Consider the following 6,000-nt stretch of genomic DNA (forward strand, 5'->3'; position numbering starts at 1 on the left):
TTGAATAGTTTAACGTTATGATAAATCAGACTGAACTGGAATTAATAACTATCAGGTGCAGAATATTATTATACCAATTCATAAAGCACAATTCACATTTTCTAGTATGATGAATTATCTTGCTAATGAGGGCTGAAATATAATAGAGCAGCTAATAGACAGACTCTTAACTCATGTAATATAAGTTACTCCATACTCAGTTACTTAGTTTAATCAGGTAAAGCATTATTGTATTACATTTTCAAGTTCCTTGGGGAGATAGCGTCTCTTTTGATGGAAAGCAAGGTTACTTGGGAATAACAGGTCATCTTCATCAACTGAGGATGTCACCTAAATTATCTCACGATTTCTACAGGTTTGGGAACATACCAAGCAATTACTAACTGCTAGCTGCTGGGTGATAACTTGCAGCCTCGCTCCCTACACAATCACTGCATCTAACCCCACAGTAAATAGAATATAATGTGAGATAACTTATATCCTAAAAAGCAGAGGGGTAAGTTGTCTCAGGTATATGCTCTATCCATATGGACAGTAACCACAGAAGAGCCGATTCCCCACTTCTTGTTTACGTGGCCATACTGTGGGTCTCCCCACTGTATTTAAAATGGGAACAATACAGGGGGAAGATTGGCCAGAATCTTATAAAGATGCATTCCCTGTCTGTTTGCCTCAGGAAAGGCAAACACACCATCCTGGGAATGGGAAAAAATACCACATATGATCAAAACAAGAAGTTCTACTTCAGAACTGTGTGAAATGTTTGCAACAGAACATGATGAAACTATTTAATAGATGATTGACTTCGTGTGATGTTATAAATTTGCACATGGAAGGACTACTAGAGTTAATGAAACTCAACTGAATAATAGCCAGGGTGCACTTTTGTGCATGTCACAGCACAGCTCAGTTCCTAAATCTGAGAGGCTTGATTATATTTTTCAATTTTCTTGAACCCCAAGCTCAAAGCTATACTGCTGTCCAGTGAAAGACACTTAGGGAAATGTTTGCAACAACCCCAACAAATGAAAGCCACAGCGCTCTGCACAGCTCTTTTCTGCTAATGCAGTCCTGGTCACATCTGGTGCTCCTTTTATCCTAAAACAAAGATAAATTCATATGCGAGAACAAAGAGATATGCATGTCATTTGGTGTTATTTTACAAAAGAAGAAGAAAAAAAAACCTTTCTGGTTTTCCCATGTCAGCAATCAGAGCTTTAAATCCATGAAAAGAGATTTGCATTCATTATTTAACCACAAGGCAAGACAACATTTTTAGAAAGCATCCAAGATTGACTAAACTTCCCCTTGGGTCTCCTTTCAGACATATCTTCTGCAACCCCTCACACTACAAACATTCCACTAGAAAAATGCATCTGCCAGGTTTTAACATCTCTGCAATGCACCTTATTAGCATATTATTTTCCTAGCCCACCCCCAATCAATAATACTTACCTTTCTCTTACAGCATTTGATAGTTCTTAATCCATCCTACAGTATCTCACTCAGCCTGCAGCTCCGGATGTGTCCCGATTTTAGAGCTTGTCATCCCCGAACATACCTCAGATAATTGTTTGATTCTCTTCCTAAATCCACCAGCAATTTTGGAAACTTGCCTTACAAATAAAATTATGAATTTCTTTAGCTTCAAAACTGCTGTTATTAATTATTACCATGGAAAATGTTATTTAGTGACTTAGGGCCTGATCCTGTTCCCACTGAACTCAATTGCAGGACTCCCATTGCCTTCAGAGGAAGTAGGATCACGTTTTAACTTCCAAAGGCTTAAATACATCATTAGTAGAGTTTGAATGGACTTTACAATATGATTTTGCTTAACTCAGACATCCTGTAAGAGATCAGCACATTCAAATGCTGAACTCTGATGCTGAGAAACTGAACACCGGGAGAAAGCTGGAGATTATTTTACTTCTGCATTCTGTGATGTGTGTCAGTGATTGCAACTGCTGCAGCGAGTGCTAGAAATAAACTGCTGCAGGTAACTCCTGGTGCACGGTCTGGTGCTGGGCAGATTTTCTCATAAACACAGCAGGACAACCTGAGTAATCTAAGAATGCGGAAGGAAATGGAGTGGTGGGGTAAATATTTTTGGCACTGTGTGGGTCAGGAGCAAGACTCTAAATCCCTTCTTAAACTTTTGCTTGTTCTGCAGAAACCACCATAAGCAAACCACTACAATAAAAATGTCATTATTCCCCCCCACCGTATAAAGAGGAAAAAGCCTCATATACAGATATTTAGGGCATATTATAACTGACCTTTGCAGCATGAAGATTTAAGTCCCATTCTGGGAAATCATTACTCACATGCTTGATCACCTGTGTGCACCTCTGTGCCCCACTGACTTCAACTGGACTGGCTTCATATGTGAAGTTAGGTATATGTATAATTATATTTAGGATTATCACTTCAGCTGTAAGCTCCCTGGGCCAGGCTATGTCTACACCATTGTCCGTCACTAAGCAGAGTCCATAGTAGCATGCAATACTGTGATAATTGTGTGCCGAATTATACAGTTCACAAAAAGCAAAACAGAGCACTTGGATCCTGTTCACATATTATTATTGTTGTGATTTTTTTTTTAAAACTATAAGCACTTCCCACACCAAGTGATGCAACTGCTTAAATTCATCTCTGGGCAAAACATGTGTGACTCTATTTACTTTACAGATCTATTTCATATGGTTTGAATTACGTCTGGTGGCTGCACATTTAGTCTCCAATTTGGCAATCAGAGCCACATGTGTTGACATGTAAATTTACACAGACTTAAGCCAGAATCTGCTTTTTTGACAAAACCTAACATCTGATCCCCTTTCTCAGAAACATCAATACAAGGAAAACCCTGTTGACTTCAGCGGCAAGTACCTAAACCTTATACCACTTCGAGATAGCTACCAGCATTACAGAATGTCAGAGGGTATGTCTACATCAGCATTGTATTTTGAATTCGGAATTCATTTTGCTTCCTCGTCATCCCCATTCACCACATTTTGCCTCCCATCGGAAGGCATTCTCAGGTTGCACAGACTGGATTGCTCTTGGAATAAACTAGACTAGGAGATGCACTCCCAGTGCATCCACTGTGCATCAGCTGCTAACGGGCATTGGGTCCACGGGACACCAGAAGAGAGCCAAAGTGACATCCCCAGCACTCGTGATGAACGTTGAGTCCTCAGCTCTGACTGTATCACTCTACAGATAAGATTGTATTTGAGAGCTCACCAGAACACTCTGGCATTCATATTCAGTTGCCTATTACAGTCACTCTATTTATATTCCTCTATACCAGGACTTTTGTAAACATATTGACATTTCCTCTAAATATAGAGAAATATAGACTGAGTAGAGGGTCCTCTTCTGTACAAGGACAAGCCTAAACATTGCGTTACATATGTATTATTTCTTTCATACTTCAATTTCAAACTCTGCTGTGAAGACATAACTAAACGCTGATGGAAAGGTTCAGGAGTGCTACATTAGTTTCTGCTAAACTGAACATACTGAACATAACTTCACCCTGAACTTATCTGCTGGGTTTTGTTAGTGAATGTTTAGCACCAACTGTTAATACAAGTACTCTTTCAGCCTTTCTGCTAGCACTGTAAATATTTGGTTGATGATTTCCCTTAAATCAGCAGTTCTCATACTAGGATACCTATGAGGAAATCAATGATATCTGAATCAGAACATCCTTTTCACTCACTGCTCCCAATCTCTTTGGAAATTTGCAAAGCCCAATTTGTCCTTTTGCTCACTTTCACTGATCTAAGATGAAGATCTTAAAATCTCCCAAGTGGCCTTTAATTAATGGCCGACATGAATACACAAACATTCTCGCTCAGACTGACACTGGAAGTTAACAATGGTATCTGCAGTCCCTCAGGATTTATTGACAGTCTTTTAAACTATGGCTTGCAGAGCTGTTGATTATTTGCCCTCTAAACATCTTTGTTCACAAGTGGCCGGAATGCCACCTTCTTCTTCAAACATTGCTATAACTTCAGGAAGGAAAATGATTATGTTTTAGTTCACTTTTTTTCTGTTCCACTTGGTAAAGAAACATGCCAAGTACACCGACAGTAAGGATATGTCCTCTCCAGTGTGTTTAGATCTCAAGCTTCAGCTCTTGAAGCACTTTCTTAGGAAAGCCCTCCTTTCTGCAAAATTCTTCCCTTTTCGAAGGGTATATCATCACAGATATGGAAAGACAGGCCAATGCCTCATATAAAAATGGAAAGATAATTTGTATATTTCTCACTGCGTCGCAGACATTAATTCACTGTGTACAGCCACTCTGCTGCACCATTACACATGCACGTGATGACTTCCTTGACATCTGCATTAGTTGCGTTAACAGAGATGTCAGAGAAATGTACTCTTTTAGAGTGCTATTGACAGGATCAGAATGCTGTTGCTCTTTCTAATACCACTTCCTCCTTCCCACGGTTCAGCAAGGCTGTTTCTGTTTATAAGAAAAATGTAATGTGTTTATAGGAGATCTCTAATCCCCCTTTCTTTATGGAGGCTCACATCAGTAAGCAGGGTAATGAATATTTTAATGGGCTACTGGAAGTTTGCTGTAGTTGGTGTTCAGAGCATGCTACTTATTTACAAAGATCCCGCTCAGGAGCACAATGGGAGCATCGCTGCAAATGACAACCTTCTCTCTCTGGTAGGATCACCCTAGAATCGCTCTGCAGACAGAAAGGGACCAAGCCACGTAACAGTGATGTCACTGCTGTCACAATTGCTAAATTGTGACATAAAATACAGAAGTGGCTATATAAAGCAGGAGCAAAATCCCACAGAAGAAATCTTTATCAGTGATTCAGCATGACCTGGAGAAGAAAAGGGGTAATCAGTAAAGTAAGAATATCTAAAGCAGTGTGGGATCTGCCATGAAATATAAGCAAAATACTGCTACAATAAGACATCACCTAGGCTGGGCAGGTGAGGCACAGAAAGGTTCCAAGATACTGAACATCTCGGATGCATCCTGTGCCTCCCATTCAGTGGGATGTATAACATGGCACTTTTCCATAGGCTTCATAGGTACCACATCAGCCTGGGCTTGTTCAGCTCAGCAGTGGGAAAGGAATTTCACAGAAAAGAATGTTTCATTTCACAGAAACTGCATGTTGGGAAAAGATTATTTGCAAGGTTGCCTGAAAGCTGAGAAAAAGTGTGGGTGTTCTTTTAAAACAAAAATGTGAAAAACGTGTAATTACTTCATAGCAGTTAGTGTAAGTAACAATACTGATCAAATTGCAGTGATTACAAAATCCTCTATAAATATGGGTAGCACTATTCTTGACAATAATTAGTGTACAAGATCTTCTCAATAGTATCATGATTAATATTTATTCTGATGTTGTTTTTGTTCTGGGAGATGGGAGGGGACAAAAGGCAAGGGAGATAACATTCTAAGGAAGCTGAGTATGTTTGAGAAGCAGAACCAAAGGCATAGAAAAATCTGTTTTATTTTTCTGCTTACTGTCATTCCCCCTCCCGTCAAAAAGGCAATGCAAATGGTGCTTTACTGGTTTTAAAAGTAAAGCCAGAAATTATGTGGAGTTGGGACTGCTGAATTATTCATGAGTTCTGATTGAATGGGATCATTATCTCTGGCCTTACAAGCTAATAAATACTGTCTAATGCCTGGGTACTGTTTTGATCTAATAGTGTCAGAGAAAAAAAAAAAAAAAGACAAAAAAAAGGACTTCTTTTTTGCAAGCTAGAGCCTAAATTAGGGAGGAGCTCCCTGATGAGTTCATTGCAGGAAAACCCTGGGGTTTTTTTTCCCCTTCCATTGACTACAAGATTCACTTTCCAGTTCTCAGTCTCATTTGCCGCAAAGGCATTTTAACTTGGGCATGAGGTTAAGATGTTGCTCAGTGGTACCTATCCAATGACTTATCGTTTCTCATTCCTTTCCTATTTTCAATAGTCTTATCCTTTTTTTCCCCCCTCTGCTTT

Source organism: Grus americana, chromosome 9 (genome assembly GCF_028858705.1).
Source record: "Grus americana isolate bGruAme1 chromosome 9, bGruAme1.mat, whole genome shotgun sequence".
Lineage (NCBI taxonomy): Eukaryota > Metazoa > Chordata > Aves > Gruiformes > Gruidae > Grus > Grus americana.